The sequence below is a fragment of the Littorina saxatilis genome, unplaced genomic scaffold (assembly GCF_037325665.1).
Source record: "Littorina saxatilis isolate snail1 unplaced genomic scaffold, US_GU_Lsax_2.0 scaffold_289, whole genome shotgun sequence".
Lineage (NCBI taxonomy): Eukaryota > Metazoa > Mollusca > Gastropoda > Littorinimorpha > Littorinidae > Littorina > Littorina saxatilis.
This window is the reverse complement of record NW_027129607.1, coordinates 1-26,222: the sequence shown is the minus strand read 5'-3', so window position 1 is coordinate 26,222 and position 26,222 is coordinate 1. Positions and strand designations below refer to the sequence as shown.

Below are 26,222 nucleotides of genomic sequence, written 5' to 3'. Positions count from 1 at the left end.
CAAGGCAATATGGCGCGAAACTGTGGCTGATCCAAACCTACTTTTGTTTTGCAAGCGTAACACTCAAGTCTTGTCGGTCGTTGAATAAAGTATATGTCGAATCAAAATCGTTGCAAAAACCAATTAGTAAAGAAGCGCCAGCATATATGTATGCCTCCAGTTTCGACCGTAAAGTAGGAAAATAAAATTGATCCCGAGATCTATTTTAAGAAATGTTTATGTGACGTCACAAGCATGGTTCAATCGTGCGATAAAGGGGTGTCAACGTCTGCTGCTGAGAAGTGTTTTGTTCTGGTGACACTCAGAAGCTTCGGCAATTTTGTGTGTGGAAAGATGAGATGAAACTGAACACGAATCATCTTTGTGAACGATTTTGATGTCATCAACGCTCGCTTGAAGGTATGGAACGAACGCGTGGGTTTCTTTGTGCTGTGAAATAAGCGGGAGGGAAATAGCGAAGGAAAACAATGCAGCATCACGGACCTACATTCTACCACGGACCTATAATTGGGTCCGAGATTCTACGTGGCAGCATGGTGCACGCTTGCGGTTGACCGACTTTGTCGTCTGCTTCAGTGTGTTGAATCACTGTAATGCAACGACAGCTGATAGTAAATAATAGAGAGTGTTTAGTGTGGCTTTGATTTCGACGGGAGATATTGTGTGATTTCATTTGGGTTTTGCAGTATTACAGCAGACGATTTCTTCTGTGTATGTGTTCTGCGCGAACTTAGAATCCGGTTTCATTCTAGAATGGACCGGGTCCAGGTTGGAATTCTAACCCTGCGCAAGTACAGGGGTGCCATTCTAGAATGAAACCCTTGTTGCTGGTCCATTCTAGAATCGGCCGTGCGCAAGGTTGGAATTTGGGTCCAAGTTGGAATAGTCATTTCAGTTAGACTATCACACAGCCAAAGCCACAAATGTGGATTTTCTGTTTGTTTTTGTTTTTTGTGTGTTTGGTTGGGTTTTTTTTCTCGGGTTTTTTACACTTTACTCAAAGACATCGTGAATTGGGATTGTGATGTTCTGAAAGTGATTACGATTTTGAGAGACACTCAGCACTGATCGCTACGAACGGAAATTTCCGGACTGACAGTGTTTTGCCGATCTCGCTTGTAACTTTTAATCTTATTCATATACATGAAGTTGGTCTTCTGAATTGTGAAGATATAATGTCAACTTTTTTTTAAACCTGTGACAACAGCTCTATAACTCACTCTGTCCTTCTGTTGGTCTGTCTGTCGGTTAGTCGGTCTGACCGTCTGTCTGTCTGTCTGTCAAAAAAATTGTCAAAAAACCGGACATTTCCGAGAGGGAGACAGCGCTGACATTGCAAGCGGCCGCAACCGGCTCTCATCACAAAAACAACTGCCCTGCAAACAATACCGCCCTGGTAGTCCCCCTTGCTATGGTCTGCCTTTGTTTATTGCGTACTCAGGAGTGTCAACTTTCTTGACATGACATGACATCGCAAGATCGCCAAAGGATTTTTTCAGGGGTAGACAAATCAGCCCCATTTTATCAAAGGGAAGGTGCAGGTGGAGATAATTCAAGGGAAGACAACTCTGTCTTACCTACAAACATTACGGCCCCCTTTATTCAAGGGTTTCATTCTAGAATGGCACCCCTGTACTTGCGCAGGGTTAGAATTCCAACCTGGACCCGGTCCATTCTAGAATGAAACCGGATTCTAAGTTCGCGCAGAACATATGCATCATTTTCAGTTTGCGGCCTGTTCACCCCCTCCACCTCGACCTACACCACACGTGCACGCTGACACAGCTACAGTCTAGCTTTCTCTCTTGCCGACGTGTTTGATACGAACACGAATAGGGAGACAAAATATCGCAGATGACACGCTAACATTTGACATTTTAGTGTTGGCCTTGATACAAGCGTTTCCACAACACAAAAATGCATCCGAATGGTTGCACTTATGCTCACAGCACAGTGAATAATTAATGAACCATTTACCCGGCGGTCACGGGTCAGTGCGGTGCACCGCTGTTTTTTGTCTTCTTTTGTTGCGTCGTCGAGCAGTTGTGCATGAATTTATGGAGGTCTAGTTAAAAAGAAAATGGGAGCGTGGACCCGACTGCAACAGCGTAGATCCTTATTCTCAAATCACTGATGCGTGCAGTGGTGCTTCTAACGCATGGCAGCGGAAGCAAAGGGATATTTTTCACTAGTCCTCATCCTGTCTTTTGATCAGTGAAGGCACATCGACGAGGATATATATCTATTTTATATTTTATTCATGCGTTTTTGGTTGGTATAATTTGCATGTTTGAATCAGTGAAAACTGATCACCCAACAAACATTATGCATGCGTATCGCATGCGTGAAAGCGTGCGTATCGCATGCGTGAAACGCATGCGATACGCATACGATTCTGTAACTTTTGTTTCGTGCGATACGCATGCGTTTTTTGCTTGTATATCGAGCATGACACGCACCTCTAACGCAGGTCTACCGCATGCGTATCGCATGCGTATTCCATTCGTATTCCGGATTGTTTATGCTCTTTATAAAGCAGGTTTTTAGCTGCTCATATTTTCAGGCACTCTGACAACAACACTCACTCAAACCATGCAAGCAGAAACTCAAAAACAAACTGTTTCATCAAAATATTATGTTATTCAACAATTTTCAATTTTTATAAACATTCACAATCTTAGTGAAAATGCGTAATTAAATTTAGATACACTTACTGGGGCGGGGATGTAGCTCAGTCGGTAGCGCGCTGGATTTGTATCCAGTTGGCCGCTGTCAGCGTGAGTTTGTCCCCACGTTCGGCGAGAGATTTATTTCTCAGAGTCAACTTTGTGTGCAGACTCTCCTCGGTGTCCGAACACCCCCGTGTGTACACGTAAGCACAAGACCAAGTGCGCACGAAAAAGATCCTGTAATCCATGTCAGAGTTCGGTGTGTTATAGAAACACGAAAATACCCAGCATGTTTCCTCCGAAAACGGCGTATGGCTGCCAAAAGGGCGGGGTAAAAAACGGTCATACACGTAAAATTCCACTCGTGCAAAAAACACGAGTGTACGTAGCAGTTTCAGCCCACGAACGCAGAAGAAGAAGAAGATACACTTACTTAGTCACAACTAAAATTATTAATCATATTCTACCTAGTAGGCTTTACATTTTGAATTTGATGGCATTTTGACACATTTAACATTTTTGATTAGGACAAATATAATAAGAAACCCTTTGCGTATTAAAGAAATAGTCACATTTGTTTTAAAATACAAAACCATGTAATGCTGATCAATTAGTGATTTTGTTTGTTCGTTCATGGGCTGAAACTCCCACGGCTTTTACGTGTATGACCGTTTTTACCCCACCATTTAGGCAGCCATACGCCGCTTTCGGAGGAAGCATGCTGGGTATTTTCGTGTTTCTATAACCCACCGAACTCTGACATGGATTACAGGATCTTTTTCGTGCGCACTTGGTCTTGTGCTTGCGTGTACACACGGGGGTGTTCGGACACCGAGGAGAGTCTGCACACAAAGGTAACTCTGAGAAATAAACCTCTCGCCAAACGTGTGGACGCGACGAACTCACGCTGACAGCGGCCAACTGGATACAAATCCAGCGCGCTACTGACTGAGCTACATTCCCGCCCCATCAATTAGTGATAATTATCAACACTCAAAATACAATTTGTATTCACAATGCTGCGACTTTTCGACTATCTCTGAATATATATGCAGCGAAAGGCAATGTGTTTTGTAAGGACTCCCAGTGCTGTGCTGACGTCCTCGGTGATCCATCACCAGGCATAAACAAGTGATGCGCCTTCCCTTCCTTCAAAAGATGAGACTCGATCTGCTTGGCTGCATTTGCTACCTCTCCTCTGCAGCCCAGGTCCAACAGAGTTTCCCTGAAACTAACAACAATTTATCAAATCATTAGTTAGTGTACATAGTCTGAAGCCACCTGAACACACGACAGCCATTTTCCTTCAGTTCTCCCCTTATTTATACTATAGGTACATGTTTTTAATTTATTTACACTCATCCTCATGGTACTGAAAAAGTGCCATGAAAGGCAGAAAATAAGAAATAGAAAGTCAAACAGAATGAGGCAGAGCGATGTTAAGATATCAAATAACCAAAGGGAAATAATCGCTCAATGCATACGACATGTGTAATAGAGTAAGCGAGAGTTGTACGGAACCTTTTCTCCTGGCACCTGAGAGAATAACAAGCATTGAAATGAACAAGCGACTTTCATCCTCAAAAAAGGATGATCACCGCAAGCTCATATGCTCATCATTCTCCAAGGCACTCCAACTAACACCTACCTACACAGTCATATACAAGAACCAGCTTTTATTCTCGACCGGACTTAGTCCTTAGATCAAGACTGGTTTTAAACAGAACAAATTCAATGTTCATTTCAATGCATGTTATTCTCTCAGGTGCCAGGAGGAAAGGTTCCGTACAACTCTCGCTTACTCTATTACACATGTCGTATGCATTGAGCGATTACTTCCCTTTGGTTATTTGATAAGAAATAGAAAATAAGGAGCTCAATATTAGCTGATTCTTCAAAGCTTCCTTCACATACAAAGTAACACACACATGAATACAAACACAAAGCCTGTATTACAACATAAGATAAAAATCAGGGACACATAATTCAGAAAACTTCCATAACACAAACATTTAAACCAGGAATGATGACACAAAGTGCTTTCCAAAAGTGTTATTTGTGACTGATCATGCCAAAACATCTTGACAGTACAGGCAAATACTGTGAAACTTATCTTACAGGCAGCTAATTGTACAGTGGAACCTTGTATTGAAGAAACTAGCTTTCCAAGTTTTCAGTTCACAATGTAATTACACCCCCGGTATAGGGGTGTGTATAGGTTTCACTCGATGTGTTTGTTTGTTTGTTTGTTTGTGTGTTTGTTTGTTTGTTTGTTTGTTTGTGTGTTTGTGTTCGCAAGTAGATCTCAAGAATGAACGGACCGATCGTCACCAAACTTGGTGAACAGGTTCTATACATTCCTGAGACGGTCCTTACAAAAATTGGGACCAGTCAAACACACGGTTAGGGAGTTATTGGTGGATTTTGGTTTTTTGGGGGATCAACTACAGTTCAAGAATGAACGGACCGATCGTCACCAAACTTGGTGAACAGGTTTGATACATTCCTGAAACGGTCCTTACAAAAATTGGGACCAGTCAAACACACGGTTAGGGAGTTATTGGTGGATTTTGGTTTTTTTGGGGATCAACTACAGTTCAAGAATGAACGGACCGATCGTCACCAAACTTGGTGAACAGGTTCGATACATTCCTGAGACGGTCCTTACAAAAATTGGGACCAGTCAAACACACGGTTAGGGAGTTATTGGTGGATTTTGGTTTTTTTGGGGGATCAACTACAGTTCAAGAATGAACGGACCGATCGTCACCAAACTTGGTGAACAGGTTCGATATATTCCTGAGACGGTCCTTACAAAAATTGGGACCAGTCAAACACACGGTTAGGGAGTTATTGGTGGATTTTGGTTTTTCGGATATTCCCGGCGTTCTCAGTGTTACCGGCTATTTTTAGAAGGTCATCGCAATGTCCAGAACGCTTTCCTTGGACCCGTAAGTTGTCCTCACTGTAAAAGTGCAAAGGTCGAATCAATTTATAGCCACGCGAAAAATACACTCTCATCTATCTCTATATATTTATACAATAGATATAGATATATATATACGGCTTCTCTGTGTGTGTGTGTGTATTTGAGTGTGTCTGTAGAAAACACCTGTGTATTGCACAGTTCTGTTTGTGATGTGGTACCTAGGGCGTCGTCGACAAGTATGGGACTCGACATGATATGATCAGGAATGGCATTATGGCCCCTGAATCATGTTCGTGCTGTTCCCATTCCACGAGTCTGGAAGGGACCTAAGCTTGACGGGTCCATGGTTCGAAGCCGGCGTACAGTGCGCCACTCAAGCCGGATATTCGGCTCTATTTAATCCACACGTGCTGAGCATGTTTTATATTATATAGATGAGACGGTTTTTACAAAAAATGCGGTCAGTAGGTGTTACAGAAAGAGTTATATTGATTTGTCTTTTTCTCCGCCTGTCTCTTTGTCCACTCAATCAACTTATTTTAACCACACTTGTTAGCAGTGCCTTCTCAGTTGGTGGCAGTGAGAATCGTAAGGACGGGGGTGTTTTTCCTATCTCGGAGGAATTTCTTGTTATGTCTGAAAACAATTCCATTTAAAGATGGTTTCTCTCATAGGACGTGATCTGCTTTCAGTATATTTTTGTGTTAACCTTCACCGGATCTCGTGTTTGACTACACAGTCACGATGGGGCGGGTGTCTGAATACCCATACATTTCACATAGGCTCTTTTGTGTCCATCCTTAATCGGATGAAGCGGGTTTTAGAATACCCATACTCCGGAAAGAAGAGTTGAACAGCTTAGTCCTTACCTTGTCATCGCAGACACAGAGACAGAGACAGAGATCAAATCATGTTTTATTTTATTTATTTATTTTATTCTATTGTACGAGGGTTGTGGCATAAGCAAGAGAGTGAGAGAGAGAGAGAGAGACAGACAGACAGACAGACAGACAGACAGAGAGACAAAGAGAGAGACAGAGAGAGCAACAAAGAGAGAGAGAGAGAGAGACAGAGAGACAGACAGAGAGAGAGAGAGACAGAGACAGAGAGACAGAGACAGAGAGAGAGATTTAGTTTCAGATTTAGATTCAGATTCAAAACTATTACTAAGGGATAAAGGTTTTAGGCTATGCCTAATCTTCCAACCTGTCCCTTTTAGACATACATGACATCATACATTATATTTAAATAACATGTTTTTAACAGCCAAACTTACAAAAACACTAAGAGAGAGAGACAGAGATAGAGAGACAGAGAGAGAGGGAGGGACAGAGAGGGAGAAGAGAGAGAGAGAGAGACAGACAAAGAGACAGACAGACAGACAGAGAGACAGAGAGAGAAGTCGGAAGTCGGAAATTTTATTTGTTAGGCCTCCGGCCCATAACAAGACTGGTGACACATAATACAAGCGAACAATGTTTAAAATAAGCAGAAAAGGCAACATTATGGACCTGCATCTTGCAACCTTTTCATTTTCCAGAGAATCAGTGCGAAATCGTAGAGCTTTGTAAATATACGTTGCTAATTGTCTTACCACTTGGCCATTTGATCCATTTTATTGATCCATGTCAGTTTGCATACAGGAAAAACAGGAGTGTTGATGATGCTGTGTTGAATGTTTTAAACAAGATCTACTCTCATTTAGAAAAGCCCGGCTCTTATATTCGCTTGATGTTCTTTGATTTTTCCAGCGCTTTTAATACTATACAGCCTCATTTAATGGCGGAGAAGCTTTTTAGCATGAATGTCCCAGCAGCCACCATCCTCTGGGTTATGGACTACCTGACAAACAGGCCACAGTATGTTAGGGTGGGGGGGCAATCAGTTTCAGACACAATCTGCACAAACACAGGGGCACCACAAGGCACAGTACTCTCACCTTTTCTTTTTTCTCTCTACACAGCAGATTTTAGAAGTTCTAGTGACTCCTGCCCCATAACCAAGTTTGCTGACGACACTGGACTGACCGGACTGCTGACTGATGACGACGACTCCGACTACAGGCAGGAGGTATATACAGGTTGTTTTAGAGTGACACAGTGCGTTGTATTTTACAGAGCTGCTTCCGAAAAAGAGCCCGTCCCAGGTACCTCAGGGGTACCGGTACTTACTTCAACTCCAGCAACCACCACGCACTTATTTCACATGGGCCACCCAACACCTGGAATGTCAGAAATATCTGCAGCTGAATCTGAGAGGTATGAAGACTTAAGTTTTGAATGTAAAGGTGCAATAAATGTGAATTGAAAATTAAAAAATTAAAAATTGTGTGAGGAATTGGTATTGAACCATATAATTCTATGATCATGTACTTTACAGTTGTCAAGTTCATATTTTGTAGGTTGTGTCTTGTTTTTTTTTTTTTACAGGATGTTTATTTGGCTTTTTTATGTTGATCACGTTTTTTGTTGTTTTCAAAAAGTAAACATGCGAGTTATCTTGTCACTGACCTGTGTAAAGCTTAGTTTTGTTCCAATTTATTTCAGTGAAGGCCAGTTGTCTGGTGTTGAGAAAATTCTTACCACAGACAGTGAAGATCAGGTTGGCCCAAAGCAGGGGTAAGTCTCTTTCACTATTTGCTGTGAAATGGCTAACAAAATCATCTCTTTGTTGTGAAATTACTAACAGAATCATCAACTTCAAGCAGTAACAATACTATAAACATCTCTGCTTATCTTTCCTTTCCTCTCTTTTTGGTCACCCAAAATCCAAGGACGAAAGCCTGAATGTACATGTAGAGGAAAAGTGAAGATGTTTTATCAGTGTCAAATCAAATGGAGCAGCTAGCTTCTCTTGCATGTGTAGCATTCCTTCCTATCATTGTGCTATTATGCTTTTTTATGCGGTGCAATTTTAGATCTGCTGCTGGTTTCCCACACACAAGTTATCACCACTGCAATGTAATCAATCAATCAATCAATGAGGCTTATATCGCGCATATTCCGTGGGTACAGTTCTAGGCGCTCTGCAGTGATGCCGTGTGAGATGAAATTTTATACGGCCAGTAATTGCAGCCATTTCGGCGCATATTTACCTTTCACGGCCTATTATTCCAAGTCACACGGGTATAGGTAGACAATTATTAACTGTGCCTAAGCAATTTTGCCAGGAAAGACCCTTTTGTCAATCATGGGATCTTTAACGTGCACACCCAATGTAGTGTACAGGGGGGGGGGGGGGGGGGGGGAGTTCGGACACCGAAGAGAGTTTGCACACAAAGTTGACTCTGAAATAAATTTCCGTCGAACCTGGGATCGAACTCACACTGACAGCGACCAACTGAATACAAATCCAGCGCGCTACCAACTGAGCTATATCCCCGCCCCATGTAAGACAGAGAGAGTGTGTGAAACTGCGAAAGAAAGAAAAGCAGAAGTGGCATTGTGTGAATCATCTATGTATCTGTCTTGCAGAGAACACATGTATGCACTGTCAGAGACATGTGAAGGGCCTTTTAGTATTTAACAACGATACTCTTGTAAATTGTCGGAATGTGGTTTATGGTCATCTGCTCCACCACTGCTTTAGTTGTCTTGCAATAAAGAATGATCACAATTATTATAGTAATGATTTTAATTTTGGAAGTTGGTAGTCATAATTTTCATCAACATTTTTGCTGGGATTTGTCGAGTGAGCAGGCCTTTTCTGTCTTCTGTATCTCCTCCTCATAAGAAATAAAAGCCGAGCGCATCATTTACTATATCTTACTTCTCAATACACTGTAGCGGATAGGAGTGGTTCTGAAACCAGCTTTGTGATTGGCCAAACTTCTTACATTCGGACCATTGAACATGAGGCTCACAGTTATTTTTGCTCTTCCGTTTCCTGTGTCTGTGATTTTTAGCAGTGTGAAAAACAACTGAGCAGTATTTACAGAATGTGTGAGTGTTTTAACCAGGTTTATGATATTGATTGCATGCAAGTGCCTAGAATAGGTCTTCCTACGTTGTGTGCGGTTTGAGACAGAAACTGTTTACACTGCCATAGTGCTAAAGGCATTGCTTGGAGGTAGCAGTAAAATTAGACACAAGGTGTTTTTGCCCCAGCAGAGAGCAGGCAGAAACTCGAATTTTGCACTCTGGACCAGTCACAGGTCAGGACTTGGTTCTGTGTGCTCAACAGCGAGCCCACACAGTGCACATTACCAACATTTATTTTTAGTCTGAGGCAGCGCGCTGTCGTCCCTTATCTGACCACTCGGTGCTGGGGCTTAGAAGTAAATGGCCCGGTTTGCACAGCAGTGCATGCTGCCAAAGCAAGAAGCTTCCATTCCATCTATTATTTCTGTCTTCATTTTTTTCTCCCTGAGTATGTATATAATATTATGCCACTTTGGTCAACATCATACAAATGGTCATTTCTGAACCGATCCCTCCCATTTGTTGTGTGTTTTCATGCCAGTCATGGTCAGTTTCCATCACCACCTGACAAGCTGACATTTATGTCTGTTGAGTATGAGTAGCAGATATTGATCATGAAAGATTCTAAATGACGCTTCATCATGGACGACACAGTCCAACGTTAGATTGTATACTCCTCTTATTTCTTCGAAAGCCCACCTGGTGTGGTAGGATGATAGTGCTTCCACAGAAGTGATCTGGGTTCAGTTCCCAGTCAAGGAAATTTGCCTGTTTGTTTTGTTTCCTTTTTTCTTCTTGTTGTTTGTTTATGCATGTTCAGGCACTATTGCCATGATCATTATGGGTAGTAGTTTCTACTACGTTCTTACCAGTTCCATTTAACTTTGCATACCATGCTAATTATTCAGTAAAAAAACTTTATACCATCAAGGTTATACCTCTATGTGGAATAGCCCGGTAAGTGTGCTATCCCCTATAGCCCGGGCGTTTCCCGCCAAAAGGGCAGGCGCCTCTATCGCCTATAGCCCGGCGACGTCATAGTGACGTCATAGAGATGTACAGGCGCCTCTATACGCCTATAGCCCGGCGACGTCATAGTGACGTCATAGAGATGTAACCTGCGCATGTGCCAACGGCAAGCTGATCATAAAACTCTTACTGACACAACACTTCAGACGTGTTTTCAGTGACCGCTCGCTAAAAGGAATTATTTCTATTCAGAAGGATTTAAGACTTGTGACACCCTGCCTTGCCTGGTTGGGTTGACTCTTCTCTGGGACAGGACAGCGTTAAACGAAGGGAAGTGACTATTTTTGTTTTTATAAAAACCAAAGATATATGCACGCACTTTTCTTCAGCCATCTTTTTGTTGTTGAACCGGTTCTCTTTCTCTTCTTTTAAGAAGTTGTTTGATCTTTTAGATCTAGAACCTTGGGAGAACCTTGTGAGCTCTAAATTGTCTTATGGTTTCACTCCAATTTAGACCTGATTCTCCTTATCTCGTCTTCCTCTGTTGATGATTTATTTTTAATTTTCTCTTCAATAAAGAGGTTGATGCCTTCCTACTCTAGGCTTACGCAACTACTTGATAAATCGAGTTGCATTTAGAGTAAAAGGAGATCCTGTTCTCTTAGATTTCTTTGAAGTTATCTTAGCCCAGTATGAGTCTGCATCAGACCGAGAGCTCAGGAGGAAATTCTCCCCCTCAGTTCCCGCCAGTACAGCAGCGTACTGAGAGCCCAAATTACCGCTTTGCTCAACGCTCGGGGCGCACGGGGAAGTTCCAACGAGTCAACCCCGATGCACCACCGAAACGTTCACACAAGCGCAAGAGTTCCGCTCCTTCCTCCCTTCCTGAGTTCGGGGGAGCGGGAACTCCAGTCTCTAACAAGCCCGCTCGCGCACGGAAGAGGTCCAAGGGTACCGATTCCGTGCCGAGCAGCTTCTCGCAGAGACAGGTACTGGCAACTATGTTTAGCAACCAGCTCAACAAAGCCACCCAGTACCTTTCTGGTCCCGAAACGCGTGACGGGGTACATGGCCAGTCGGATTCCACCCCTTTCGGGGCGGGAAATGACGGTGCCCCGTCCACTTCTCAACCGGGCGGGGTTTCCGCGGGTTCCGCACTCCGAACTACCGGAGTACGCGAACGCGAGTTAACCAGCCCTCCCCCTGGATTCGCCCTCCTTTCGATGGCTTCTCCAGGGGCAGCATTGGGAGTTTCGGGTCCCTCATCTCTGTTTGTTTGCCCGGGTGGCAAACATAAGGAGGTGAGCGGTTGCTCGTATGCGTGTCTACAAGACGAGGTTTCCCCCCCTATGGAGGAGACTCCGTCCGAGCAGCTCGCAGAGCAACTTGCTGCTCTCTCTCCGACGCCTAACCTGGAGCGCTCAGCTGCAGGTTTGGGCACGCACGAGAGGAGCAGCCTCCCTTCCGTCCCCGAGAGCGTTTTGCCTCCGAGCAACAACGCCCGGGTTGACGGTCGGTCCGCTCACGGGGAGACCTTAGCCCGGTCGCCCCGGAGCGGTGACAGCGCAGCACCCAGTAGCCACGCCCGGCAGGCCAAGCCGGGCACCGGCGAAAGGGCTGTCGCCACCCTGGACGAGCGAACCTACCCCATGAGGGTAGTGTTTGGTACCCAGGGTCCCGGCACCACCCATGTTGAGAGACACGGGTCTTCACTGAAGCCCAGTTCTCGTGTTCCTTCCGCGTCGCTCGGACTTGGCGGTCCGAGCCCCCCCGGTCACGGTCCACGTACTGAATCTTACTACGGTACAGGACTTAGTGACCCGGGCGCAGGTTTTAGAGGTGGAGAACAGGCCTGTGATCGGAGGCCTGCCTCTACCTTTAGAATTAGCGGACATCGGATCGAACCAACGTCGGGAGGGTATTCGGATGAACAGCACCCCTATTCTTCTCAGAGAGAACCGGTTTCTAGCCTTGATCAAACCACTCCGATCTCTCAGGAGAGACTAGCGGTGCTGTTGAAGCTGGTGGATGGGTTGAAAGAGACTGAGTATCTTGATCAACACACTTCCTCTTCCGGCCCAGCTCCATCAGCACTTCAACATTCTGACCCGAGTTTTTCTCAGGGTCAGTCGTTGAGCGAGACAGGGGCACCCAGGAACTTACCTTCTCAAGGACAGTTTCTGGGTCAATACGTGGAGTCTCAGCTGCACGGAGCGGGCACCTCGGTGTTTTCGGACGTCTCTTCCTCTAGTGAGGAAGATTCAGATGATCCCATGGAGAGCGGGCTCAGTTATACGGGCTTTCCCGGCACAGGAATTCCCGTAGGGCCACGGCCTTTTCAGGCACACACCCTTCAACTCCCCCGCTCTCTTCAGACGACCCGTGTCCCACAACACGACCCGTCTCCCGAGGAAACAATACGACCGGTACGGACCGACCCTGAGGTCGTGACCACCCGGTCTTTGGGACCCATTCTCAGTTCTTTTCGGGATGACCTGATTTCGACCTTGGTTGAGAAGCTTCACTCTTCTCACCCCTTATCCTCCACTACCCTAGCCGGTGATAGTGGAAACAAACCGGGGGGAAAGGTCAATCGGGACATCGTGCCGGACGAGTCGGAGGGTATCAACCACCACCAACAACTTTTAGCCGCTCTGAGACCCTTCTCGGACTTCATAGTCGAGAAATCGTCTCTCTCTCTTGAGGCACGTCAGCTTCAAGCTGACAGAAGTGGCTTAGGCAATTTTGAACAACATTCTGCCAAACTCGGGTTCAGCCCTCACCCTATTCTTGCCGCCTCTCTAGAGGACAGCGAAAAGATTCTGCGTTCCTCAGGGCCTCTCAACTACCGTAAGGTGTCAGACGCCCCTGTCAGGAACGAGGTTCCCACGTTCCAACATGCCCGAGAGACTGGGTCTTTCGTGCCTTTCGAGGTTAAGGCACCTCTGGACATTTTGCCAGAACTGTTACCCTTCATGCCTTGCAGCCGACCCGCGGCCTCGGATTTGAACATGATTCCTGATTCCAGGAAAGCCGTTCCGGTGTCAGGTATCAACCTCTCCACCAAGACCTTTCAAGACATACAGACCTCTCTCTCCCAGGTCGTTCAAGGTCTTTCGACTGCTATGTCGCTACAGAAACTCCTCTTCGACATACTGGGTACTCACGCGGTTCGGAGGGACGCCCGTACCTTTCAGTTTCACACGCAGCCCATCGACACGACCCTGGTCGGCAGTACATTCGCGCTACTCGGTTTGCAGCTCAGCAACCAGATCAGCCGTGCTGTCAATCTTAGGGTGCAGTCAGAGGCCCTTTTCCGGGACCACTTCCTGGCTTCTTCAATATTCAAGCCTCAGGAGATGCGCGTTCTACGCAACTCTCCTCTAGCGCGAGACTCACTTTTCGAAGCCAACCTCGTGAAAGTACTGGCGGACAAGACAATCGAGGACGCGAAGGCCGAGTCCTACCTTCGTTCCATCCGCCAGGGCCTTCAGGGGGGTCAACCCAGATCTCGGAGATCTAGGCAGAAGACTAAGAAAAACAAGTCTTCTACTGGTTCTCATACCACTCCCGGCACCCAGCAACACTCTGTTGCACCTCATTCTGTGTCACAACAGAATTCCAAGGGTGAAGCGGGGACCACATTTGGACGCCGTTTTACGCTCTATGCGCTGCAGGCCGTTTTGTGCGTCGCGCGGGAATTGCCGAGTGGCCACACAGCGACGATTTTTTTCACAACGCGGTATCAGTTCAGCGGGTCTCTCTTCAGTTGCATTCGACTGCCGCGCCGCGAGCAGCTGACGTCATCGCTCTGGTTTGCTCTGATTGGTCAAATTTCCGTCGTTCTATGTCCGTGTCATAGAAATTAGAACACGCGCTATTCTTCTGCAAATAACGCTTCGCGATCATGGCACGCTACGGCGCTCCCACGTGGGCCGTTTTGAGCATAAGTCAAGTGTGGACAGGGTCGGACGGGAGTGTATGGACGGGCCTTAAGGGGAAAAACAAGAGACAGGGCTCCAAGCACTCCCAGTCCTCTCACACTAAGACTGCTTCTACCAAGAAACAGTCTTTTCAGTGAGCCCCGTTCGCCCCTGTCAGCACGTGCCGGACCCTGCTGCGGGCTCACTGCACCGCCACTTAGACGAGTGGTTGCGGTCAGTGGACAACGGTCACGTGCTCAGGATAGTGCGATCGGGGTATCAGATTCAGTTCACTTCTCCTCCTCCTCTTTCCCCTTTTCCTAGCAGCTTTGGAGCTCCCAACCAGATCAAGTTCTCCGTTCTTGCTCAGGAAGTTGCCAATCTGTTGGAGAAGGGAGCCATACGCCTTGCGGACGTGACACGCCCGGGCTTCTACGCCCACCTATTCACGGTACCCAAGAAGTCGGGGGGCTTTCGTCCTGTCCTCGACCTTTCAGCCCTGAACACGTTCATTTTAAGGGCCAAATTCAAGATGGAGACCACCTCGTCCCTCAGACTAGCCCTTCGCCCCGGCGATTGGGCTACGTCTCTCGATCTGAGAGACGCTTACTTCCATGTCTCTATGGCGGAGAACATGAAGAAGTTCCTCCGATTCGTATGGCAGGGCAGGACGTTCGAGTTCAACGTCCTCCCTTTCGGTCTGTCTACAGCTCCTCTCGTCTTCACGTCTATCGTGAAGGAGCTAGCGGCACTCGTACGAATCGACGGAATCCGCCTAAGGACTTATCTCGACGACTGGCTCACGCTGGCGTCAAACTTCTCAGATTGTCTGATTCACTCAGACACCGTTCTGCAGACCACTTCTCGGCTGGGGTTTCAAGTCAACTTCTTGAAGTCAGAACTTACCCCAAGCCAACAGTTCCTCTACCTAGGCATGTGGTTCGACACGGTTCGGTTCACAGTGGCCCCTTCCTCGGAGCGCCTGACAGCCTTCATGCAGAAGAGAGACCTTCTTCTCAGCCTCCCGAGGGCCACCCACCGTCAGCTCTTGGAGCTACTCGGTATGATGGAATCCTTCTCAAACCTGCTTCCCCTGGGTCGTCTTTTCAAGAGACCCCTGCAGAGAGAGATTCGCAAACGAACCCAGAAACCGCCTCTTTACGAGGAAGTCATTCCCTTGGGTCAGTGGTTCCTCATCGCCCTTTCACAGTGGCTGAACCACTCGTGGCTTCACAGCTCAGTACCCATCCAGACTCCAACATCAGTGATGTCTCTCTTCACAGATGCCTCAAAGACAGGATGGGGAGCACATGTCTCCCCGTCCGGTCAAGAGTTTGCGGGCACGTGGTCACGAGCAGAGTCCAAACTCCACATAAACCTGTTAGAGATGGAGGCAGTCTTTCGCACTCTTCAGTGTCTAGCCCCGTCTCTCACAGGGAAATCCATCACCATTCACGGGGACAACCAGACTTGCCTGTCCTACCTCAAGAAGCAGGGGGGCACGGTCTCCCTCTCCCTATCCCTCAAAGCAGAGGAGATCCTTCTCTGGTGTTGGAAACGTCAGATCACGCTTTCGGTTCGCTTCGTTCCAGGGAAGCTGAACGCGATAGCGGATCAGTTGAGCCGAGGGAAGCAGGTCCTGCCTACCGAGTGGACAATCGTCCACCAAGCCCTTCACAAAGTTTGGTGTCGATGGTTCAAACCACTCATCGACCTCTTCGCGACCAAGTACACCACTCGGCTACCGATGTACGTGTCCCCGGTTCACGACGATCAAGCCTTCAAGGTCGACGCGCTAGCGATTCCGTGGGGGGGACTACAGGCTTACGCCTATCCCCCGACATCTCTCTTGCCACAGGTACTAGCCAAGTACAGGCAAGAGAGACCCACACTGATTTTGGTTACGCCCTTTTGGCCAGCCAGCGCGTGGTTCCCAGAGCTAACAAGAAGAGCAAACGCTCGATCGAGTCACTTTCGCAGTTCTGAATATTATATGAGGCATCAGATGGACAGGAAGAAATTGCTATTCACAACACAATGCATACCTGAAGAATGAGATTGCATGGATCGAGCAACAAAATATTTACCTTGGCATTAAAAATACTCTCATTAATCTCACATAAACAAACCCCATCAATAACTTAATTCACATAAACTAGCATCATTAATTTTTTTTCGAAGCAATCATATTAACAGTAGACACACTAACATTTGTTACTCTTAGAGCTGTGTCACTTTTATAGTTTACGAGAAAAGCCCAACGTTAAGTTGTGTGTTGACGAACAGGAAAGGCTAGTTATCTCCCCTGTGTTTCCGATAACGTTTGTAAAAAGCTACAGATGTAAATAATTTGATGTAAAGAATAATCCTATAAAGTTTGAATCAAATCCGATGAATAGTTTCAGAGATATGATATTTCAATTTTTTTCCTTCAAGACATACCTGTGACCTTGAAAAAGGTCAAAGGTCACCAAAGCAGACGTCAAAGTGTAGAGGTCACTGGGAGTCACGTTCACATAAAATTTGAGCCCGGTCACTTTTATAGTTTCCGAGAAAAGCCCAACGTTAAGTTGTGTGTTGCCGAACAGAAAAGGCTAGTTATCTCCCTTGTTTTTCTGATAACGTTCGTAAAAGGCTACAGATGTAAATACTTTGATGTAAAGAATAATCCTACAAAGTTTCAATCACATCCGATGAACTTTGTCAAAGATATAAAATGTCTAATTTTTCCTTTGACGCTGACCTGTGACCTTGAAAAAGGTCAAAGGTCAACGAAACCATCGTTAAAGTGTAGAGGTCATTGGAGGTCACGACTAAACAAAATATGAGCCCGATCGCTTTGATAGTTTCCGAGAAAAGTCCAACGTTAAGGTGGTGTCTACGGACGGCCGGCCGGCCGGACGGCCGGCCGGACAGACTAACACTGACCGATTACATAGAGTCACTTTTTCTCAAGTGACTCAAAAAGCCTTTCCTGCGAGGAACCGCTCCCTCTAGCACTGTCAGAAGGACAGCTCGTTCAACCACGCTCCGGAATCGCCCACCCGCGCGTCGACATTCTCAAACTGACCGCATGGAAGTTATGCGGTCAGGACTGCACTCACAAGGCTTGAACAAATCTGTAATACCTCTTATGCTCGGGGCTAAGAGGACTACTACAGACAGCCTATACAACTACCGATGGGTTGAATGGGCGGGGTTTGCCAGAAAAGAGAAGTTTGACCCTCTTCATCCTTCAGCTATCGAGCTAGCCAATTTCCTGGGCTACCTGCACGCGTCGCGAAAGCTTCGCGCAGGCACGCTGGCCGGCTATCGATCGGCTATCACCAATACTATCTCAGCCTCCACTGGGAAGTACCCTGTTCACCTTTCTGACACTCCCCTCATCAGGAACCTCCTAGACGGGATTAAGAACATTTCTGTCTTGAAACCCAACGTCTTCCCTCAATGGGACGTTTTCCTGGTACTCAAGGTACTCAGAGGCTCGTTCTTCGAACCCTTGGAAAACATCTCGTTAACGTTGCTCACTTGGAAGACAGTGTTCCTGATAGCTTTGGCCTCCTCCAGACGCGTCAGCGGCATCCACGCACTCAGCGGTTTAGGAGGAGACATCGCCTTCGGCAGAGAGCAGAATCCTGACTCGGTGTCTATCTGCTTTCTACCGGAATTCCGAGCGAAGAATCAGAGTTCCGACTCCTTTTCTCCGGTTATCAAGATCCCTGCCTTGAATAACTGGTTATCCTCTGATGATGATGATCTTTTGTTGTGTCCTGTTAGAGCTTATTTTGTACGATTGTGGTACGGTTTGAGAGCTATTGAAGTGTTTAGCAAGAAATGTTGTGATCTTTTCGGGTAGTCATCTTGGCCGGTTCGTAGCGTCAGTAGGTCAACGCCTCAGCGTGGGTCCGTTGTCTAGTGTGTATTTTAGGGCAGCGTGACTCAGTGTGTCCGAGTGTTTTCGGTTCGTAGCGTCAGTAGGTCAACCCCTCAGCGTGGGTCTATTGTCTAGTGAGTATTTTAGGGTAGCGTGACTCAGTGTGTCCGAGTGCTTCGATACTGTGTGATTCTGGAGTATACGTGTGTTCCCTGGACTTGGAATAATTATGTGTGCGTGTGTCTTCTGGAATGTGCTTGATTCGCTGGAATATATGTGTCTGATTCGCTGGAATATATGTGTCTGATACGCTGGAATAATATGTGTCTGATTCGCTGGAATATATGCGTCTGATTCGCTGTGTGTTGGGTGGTGCGTCTGTGATTCGATTGGTGTATGCTTCCGTGTGTGAGTGGTTCACCGATTTACGCATGGCTGAGCTGAACGCGGCATCTTCCATCCTGCCCACATGTATCCGCTCGTTCAGCCATGCATGTCACCCGCTACAGTCACGACGAGCTGTTGAGGCTGCGCGCGCACGCCTCCAGCAACCCCCCTATCCCCGACTTCGCTGCCGACACGCTGCGATGCGTCCGGCGACCCAGGAAAAGAGGCCGACGCGGCGGCGTCGTGCTACGTGCACGTAGACGACGACACCGGCTGCCCCTACCGTCCATTGTGCTCGGAAACGTCCAGTCCGTGAGGAACAAGATCGACGAGTGTCTGGCGAGCGTGCAACATCTACGCGAGTACCGTGACGCCAACTTGCTCTGCTTTTCCGAGTCGTGGTTGACCGAGGATGACGGGGACCCAGATTTACCTGGCTTCTCTGTCGTTCGACTTGACCGCACCCGGGAGGACACCGGCAAGTCTAGAGGAGGCGGTGTCTGCATATTTGTCAGCAACAAGTGGTGCACCAACATCACCGTCAAGGAGAAGGTCTGCTGTGAGGACATTGAACTTTTAACTGTTGCCCTCCGGCCCTTCTACCTCCCACGGGAGTTCAACCAACTCTTCGTGACCGTACTGTACATTCACCCCAAGGCAGATGCGAAGGTGGCCTGCTCCAAGGTGGCGGAGGTTGTGCACAGGTTGGCTTCGCAGTCCCCCGACGCCCCTTGCCTTGTGCTCGGGGACTTCAACCACTGCAAGCTGAATCGAGCGCTCCCCCACTTCAAGCAGTACGTCACGTGTCTGACTCACAAGACCAAGACCATCGACCTGTGCTACGGCAACATCCGCGGCGCCTACAGCTCCAAGCCACTCCCTGGCCTTGGCAGGAGCCCCCACAACATGGTGCAGCTGGTGCCCACGTACCGACAGCGTCTGAAGCGGGAGAAGCCCATCGTGAGAGAGGTGAAGAAGTGGACCAGTGACTCGTCAGAGGCTCTTAGCGGCTGCTTTGAGTCTACAGACTGGAGCATCTTCTCTGATCCCAGCCTCGATGCGACAGCCGACGTCACCTCGGCGTACATCGCCTTCTGCGCGGACACTGTTCTTGAGACCAAGTCCTGCACAGTCTACCCCAACACCAAGCCTTGGGTAACACCGGGTTTGAAGAGGCTGCTCTACAGGAAGGGGGAGGCGTTCAAGAGCGGTGACCGCGACGAGGTGAAGGCTGTCCAGCGGCAACTTACCAAGCAGATCAGAGAGGACAAACGTCGCTTCGCGACCAAGCTGGAGAATAACTTCAGAGAGGGCAACTCCAGGCAGTACTGGCAGGACGTCCAGACCATCACCGGCTACAAGCCGAAGAAAGTCCCACTCAAGACGACGGATGAGGCGAAGCTGGCAGGAGAGCTGAACACTTTCTATGCCCGGTTCGATCAGCGTGACTTCAGCGAAGAACAACGGAAAGTCATGGAGGAGGTGCTCAGCCGCCCGTCCACGCCCATCATCATCACCACCGACGAAGTCCGGTCGACCTTCAAGAAGGTCAAGGCACGCAGTGCCGCAGGCCCAGACAACATCACTGGCAGGCTTCTACGGGAATGCGGAGACTCCCTTGCCCCTGTCTACCGCGAGCTCTTCCAGAGGTCCCTCGACGAACATTCCATCCCTGCAATCTGGAAGAGCTCCATCATTGTTCCTGTACCCAAGAAGCCCAATCCCTTGACATTGAACGACTACAGGCCCGTAGCGCTCACCTCCATCCCCTTCAAGTGCGCTGAGAAGTTGGTCCTTCGGAGGCTGAGGTTGGAGACAGAGGACCATCAGGATCCTCTTCAGTTTGCATACACCCGCAACCGGAGTACTGAAGATGCGATCCTGACCCTCGTCCACAACGTCTCCGCCCACCTGGAGAAGCCCTCCTCTTACGCCAGGGTCCTGTTCATCGACTTCAGCAGCGCCTTCAACACCATCCAGCCTCATCTCATGATGAGGAAGCTGCTGGAGTTCGACGTCAATCCAGTGCTGATCAGTTGGGTCTTCAGCTTCCTTACGAAGCGAACCCAGCGGGTCCGTATTGGACAAGTCTTGTCCGAGGCTGTCGCCACCAATACAGGCGCCCCCCAAGGCTGCGTGCTGTCTCCCACGCTCTTCACGCTGTACACCGCCGACTGTCGCCTCAGGGATCTTGTCAACCTGCTGCTGAAGTTTGCAGACGACACATCCCTGTCAGGTCTCATCCTGAAGAACGACGAATCGGCGTACAGACACGCAGTGGAGGAGCTGGTGCAGTGGTGCGACGACAACTTCCTGGAGCTCAACGTGAGCAAGACGAAGGAACTCATCATGGACTTCCGACGAACCAAGTCCGCCGTCGACCCCATCATCATCAAGGGCGAACCAGTCGAGATGGTGGATACCTACAAGTATCTGGGCACCATCATCGACAACCAGCTCGACTGGTCGCCAAACGTGGACGCCGTGTGCAAGCGGGCAAACCAGAGGCTCTTCTTCCTGAGGAAGCTGCGGCAGTTCCACGTCGACCCACAGATCCTCCACCTCTTCTACCAGGCGACTATTCAGAGTGTCGTCTCCTTCAACCAGCTCTGCTACCACAGCAGTGCAAAGAAAGGCGACATGGAAAGGTTGGAGAAGATTGTGAAGAGAGCAGGCTCCATCATTGGCTCTGAGCTTCAGCCTCTCAGCACTCGATTCCCGAGTGTGGCGCTGAAGAAGCTGAGCATGATCCGCTCTGACGACCGCCACCCTCTGCACCAGGCGCTCGCATCGTGCGAGCCCACGCGTGAGTCATCACGCCGTTTGAGGTGCTGGCGGGCCAGGACGAACCGGATGAGGGACTCGTTCCTCCCGATGGCTGTACGACTCTACAACCAGTCCCTGTGAATGTGACAGTATGCTAGATAGACTTGAGTGCTGTAAAATTTGACTGTGAGGACTATGGGTGATGTGAACTGTGATGTGAGGACTATGGGTGATGTGAACTGTGACTGCGGAAGGACAATGAGTGCTGTGAACTGTGACTTGGAGGACTATGGGTGATGTGTAGTAGGTGTGAGCGATGGTAGAGTAGAGGACGTGTGATTGGCGGGGGGGGGGGGGGGGGGGGGGGGTAAGAGTGAAATGTTGACGTCTGTTTACTTTGTATGATGGGGGGGGGGGGTGGGGGGTTATGATGTAATGTAATGTATGATGATGTACTATGTGTTGATTGCGTATGTATGGGGGTTATGATGTAATGTATATGTATGATGATGTATTCTGTGTCGATTGTGAATGTATGGTGGGGTGGGGGGGTATGATGTAATTTAATGTACGATGATATATTTGGTGTTTGATAGTGTATGATTGTTTGTTAGTTGTAGATTATAGTACGATGTTTGATGTTGTAATGTTTGTGCGTGTGTTATAATGCAATATGTTATGATGTAATGTGTGATGATGTATTCGGTGTTTGATAGTGGATGTATGCTTGTTAGTTGTAGATCTAGTACGATGTTTGAGGCTGTAATGTTTGTGCGGGTGTCATATGTAGCCGTACGAGGGTTCCAGTGTGTGAGTTGTGCATGGCCGGGCGCTAGAGTGCTGCATGAATGAGTAAGTGCATGTGGAGTTGTATGGCTGGGTGAATTGTGGGTTGCGTACGTCCGAGGGGCACATGTAGCCTGTGTGTCTGAAGTAGTGGGTATGTGTGCGTAAGGGTGTGTTGATATTGAACTTCAGTTGTTGCTTTGTAAATGTCTATGTATCAGTGTATTATGTCTTGCCACACACATGCCAAATTTCCTTGTATTGATGAGGACAATAAAATTTCTTGTATCTTGTATCTTGTATCTTGTAGCTCTCAAGGTTTACCTTAAAAGGACCGAACCTTTCCGTGGCACTAAACGAAGACTTTTCATTTCGCTCAACCGGCTATATAGCAAGGATATCGCTGTGGGAACGATAGCGCGGTGGTTAACATCTTGTGTTAAATTCTGTTACGAAAAGACTGACACTCCCATCGTACACACACTGCGCGCTCACGAGATCAGAGCTATCAGCACTTCCTTGGCACTGGTTAGGGGAGTCAGCTTGGCTCAGATCATGAGCGCTGCCTACTGGAGAAGCGAATCTACCTTCACCAGTTTCTACCTCAGACACTACTCTTCCCTCCGGACCGACAACACCTTTGGGATAGACAAAGTGGTGGTAGCACAGGCAGCAACTTCCTTATAGGTACGTACTGGGTATATTTTTAATACTACGTTCTACCTTAAAGTGTAACTAAACAAGCAAAAAGGAAAAACATCGTTCAGCAACCTTTACACTTTGATATGAAGAAGGGCCTCATATACTGTCGAACTGCGAAAAAATTTTTTTTTTCTCTCACTCGGACACTGTTTGACGGACATGTGAAGTGCGCGCCAGGAACGACAATCTTCTTAGTTTACCTGATTAATGCCCTTAATTTTTGGTTCTGGTACTTTCAGTTCCGGCTGTTGTCATCAATCTACCAAAATAAAAGATCAAACGGAGTTTTCGATTTTTATTTCATGGTTCAGAAAAATATTGCTTATTTTCTGAAGTCAACCGTTTTAGCGAATCTTTCTTTGATTCTTAAAAGTCATTTCAGATTTTTGAAAAATAGTTAACGGTTAGTAATTACCAATATATCTTAAGCAAACATATCGATAGGTTTTGGTAAGAAGACACAAGTGCGATGAATGTGGTACCAGTATTTTTGTGGTAAAAGTAAGGATGCATTTCTTTGTTGTAAGCACATTTACAATGCACATTTAATCTGTTTAGCAACATAAACGAAAGCATGGTACAGTGCCGCTTGTTTGTGGTCTATCTTTTCGCGGCAGATGCGTAACAATTAGGGTCTCAGTTGGAAAAAGCTGCTCGGAACCAGAGCAGATTTGGCTTGGGTTCTTTGAGTGTGAATGATCGACGAGTGGCTTGACATTTTTAACGAATTATTACTGTAGCCTACTTGAAACCATCATCTGTTTCTGAATTTGTCATCAGTTATGATTGAGCAGTCTCATAGGAATCGTCCATAAAATGTTAAACCGAAAAAGGGCAGACGATTCTGAATCACACAGGCTGCTGTACAAAATCAGATCTAAAACGATATTTTGAACTGCGACGTCTGCGTAAATGCCCTGTAACAAAATACCTTGTCCTGGTCATGTGTATACACATCAGCTTCTATTGGGAAGATCAGTATTTTATATTAATCACAAATACAAGATTAGAAATAGTTCTGAAGATCGCCTTTGATTTCAGTTTCAGCGGCAAACTAGCAGATCTGATCCAAACCGGCATCGTTTCATGGTTGAAACTTGAATAATCCCAAATAGATCTGAGTGGGGGTAAGTTTTATAGTATTTCAATTTTTTACGGCAGTTTTATTTAAAGATAGTGTAGTGGATGTCTGTGGTGAAGACTACAGTTATATGAATTTTTTGTTGTAATATTAAAATGATTGTTCTTTATTCACACAATTGAATAATTTGTATTTATTTGTTTGCAGATGACGGCATACTGAGTGCTCCAAGAACACACGCCTGCTGGCATTTTGTGTCTTTTCTGAACTAAGACGTCGAGGCAAGCAGAAGTCACGGTCCTGGCCACACACACACAATGACATGAACAAGAAATGATATTTTTTCATGGGCATATCCAGTATTAAAACTTTATTACCATGCAAACGCAACGATTAGAATTTAGAGACGGTCATCGGTCACACACACACACACACACACACACTGGGCGGATCCGGAGGGGGGTTCCGGGGTTTCCGGACCACTTAGGAGCCGGCCTTTGTATTTTAAGTGACGATTTTGGAAAGAAGTTGGCTAATTAGTTTGCTCAGGTTGTGCCAGATCGATCAATTGTCCTTGTTGTGATTCAAATTTTTCTTCTTAAAGGCAGAGTAAGCCTCCCGTAAACCATCACAGATACGGTCAGGCTTTTACACACAGTACAAACACCCTTTCATTTAAACACTCACCAATTGAGAACATCCTAGGTGCCCTCCGTAAAGAGCGAACAATTTTCAAAGAATTTATTTTTGCGTGGTTTATCTTACCCCTGAGCCATCGTGAACCCGTGTGATCCAGTTTTCCCCCTTTTCGCAATGCAGTCGTCATAGTTAGTCATTTGAATGCGACTCGACGTGAGCTTATCTACAATAGCACGTTTTTTATGCACGAAACAACGGCTGTGGTTCACAAGAACTCCAGCGATGGCTTTTGACTGTTGAGAGGAACGGCGATTTGCACTGATAAACCGGGCCGTCGTCTGCTACGACCCTTGCGTGACCCTGCTTCCGGGCTTTTCTTTTTTTAAACTTTCACAACTTCGAATTGTTCTGATCTTGTCTTGATGAAAAACGAATTCTTTTATGATTAAAGAATGTTTGTGTGACAAGCTGTCAATTTATTATTTAGATTTTAAAAGTTAGGTCTAGCGCAAAAACGAGGCGCCATTGTTCTTCAGGGCCAAGTCCACGAAAATAAATTCTTGGAAAATGTCTCACGCTCGACAGAAAGCAGCCAGGATGTTCCCGTTCGGTGAGCGTTCAAATGGAAGTATGCTTGTACTGTATTTAGACGCTCGGGGAGCTCTGTGATGGTTTACGGGAGGCTTACTGTGCCTTTAATATAATCATTTACTTTTTTGGAAGGTGTATTAGGGGATGTTTCTTGGCTCAGATTGATCCATTTTCCTTGTTTTTATCAACATTTGTCGGACGGAGGTTGAACGCTTCGTGTCTTCAACTAAACGCTTCGCGTCGTCAAATTGTCCCTAAAAGAAATGTGGAAACTCCCCGCCCCTAAACACACACAAACACACACAAATAGAGAAGTAATAAATGGATACAGTTTTTCTTTATTTAAATTACAATCAGATGTGGTCGTAGAACAGGCACTGTAAACAAAACCTAGCATGATATACCACTTGTGTGATGTTTCGGTCAATATCTTTATTTTCCTTTCAGAAATACATTGGCGTTTTGAATGTCAAGGGAAGTGATACAAATGCTGCAGCGGGCTATCAAGAACGCGAAGGCAAACAAGGTAAATACCTACTTCTGACATTAGTTTACTTATTAACTCTTTCTATACTGGCCATTATCTCCCCAGTCTCTCCCCAGAAACTGGCCATTTGCATGGGTTTGCAAAAAAATTCTCAAAAATAAACAAAACAAGATGCAGCCTTCAAACTCATAGGTTTTATTGTGAATGTATTGCTAAAACATATGCCAAAGTTTGGTTTCATTGTTGTGAAAAAAAATAAAAATATGATGTCCAGAATTTATGGGTATATTTTACGCAATACGAAAAAGGGGGTATGTATTTTGACTTAGAAGAAGAAGCACTTTTTCTTATGAAGGCTCTGTTTGCAACAAAACTGTTTCTGTTTACTTGTATGAAGATTGTGCTAACACAAAAACATAACAAATACCAACTGATTTTCCATTTGGTGGTCATGTAAGCATTGTGAACATGTCCGAAAAATCTGATCACACACCATGTG

The 26,222-nt window shown here is 46.6% G+C and overlaps 1 long non-coding RNA gene across 1 annotated transcript; it reads left to right on the top strand.

Annotated features, from left to right (window-relative positions):
• Positions 1-148: 148 nt before the first annotated feature.
• LOC138957841 (uncharacterized) lies at positions 149-8,385 on the top strand. The gene is made up of 3 exons (XR_011453200.1): positions 149-399; positions 7,716-7,856; positions 8,145-8,385. It is a non-coding gene; the product is annotated as an uncharacterized lncRNA (long non-coding RNA).
• The last annotated feature ends 17,837 nt before the right edge of the window (positions 8,386-26,222 follow it).